This window comes from Meleagris gallopavo, unplaced genomic scaffold (genome assembly GCF_000146605.3).
Source record: "Meleagris gallopavo isolate NT-WF06-2002-E0010 breed Aviagen turkey brand Nicholas breeding stock unplaced genomic scaffold, Turkey_5.1 ChrUn_random_7180001867745, whole genome shotgun sequence".
Lineage (NCBI taxonomy): Eukaryota > Metazoa > Chordata > Aves > Galliformes > Phasianidae > Meleagris > Meleagris gallopavo.
Window position 1 is genome coordinate 1 of NW_011132851.1, and position 683 is coordinate 683.

At 52.7% G+C, this 683-nt stretch overlaps 1 long non-coding RNA gene across 1 annotated transcript; it reads right to left on the reverse strand.

Moving 5' to 3' along the window:
- Nucleotides 1–124: 124 nt before the first annotated feature.
- On the reverse strand, nucleotides 125–587 carry LOC109364541. The gene is made up of 2 exons (XR_002110459.1): nucleotides 454–587; nucleotides 125–203 (listed from the first exon to the last, which is right to left on the reverse strand). It is a non-coding gene; the product is annotated as an uncharacterized LOC109364541 (long non-coding RNA).
- Nucleotides 588–683: the final 96 nt, after the last annotated feature.

Here is a 683-nt window from a genome sequence, read left to right on the forward strand (position 1 = left end):
CCCAGGGATTAACATCCCATGCAACACGCAATGAGAACAGTCCCAGGAAAGAACAGGCAGAAAGCCTAACTAGAAAGACAGTGCACCAAAGCCAGATGCCTGTTGTGTGTCTGTACCTCTCTTGGGTGCTGTGCCACACTCCGTGCTCCTCCCCTGGCTTTGCACATGGCTGCGCTTCAGAGGAAGGCCACTGGCATCAGCTTCTGACAGAAAGGAAACAAGAAAGACATGAAGAGCCTCTCTATGGAGGAAGATTTGAGCACTGCCAGCCACAAACTTCTGGTCTCCAAGAGCAGTTCTGTCAATTGGCCTTTCTGCTGCTACAGCCTTGCGCCACTTCTGCAGTCAGCACAGAACTGCAGCGTCCTTTCCTCTCTCCTCCATCACACACAGCCCTGCGTGCAGCCCTGTTTAGAGGCGGTACCCACAGCACAGCTCACAAGAGCTTCTTACCTGCGGAGGCTTTCCGTTTCCCGCCTTGCCCCGCCCCATTCCACAGATGTACAGGTTTTGTCCCTACAACAACAGATCATGTGTTGATTTCACAGACACCAGCAGGCAGCAGAAGTATTGTCCAGTAAGCCCATGTCCCCCCAGAAAACAGAAAGATGCTACTTGGACAGCCCAAACACAAACGCACAGTTCACTTCTCACTGCCCCTTGCTGCACTCCAAATGGATGCT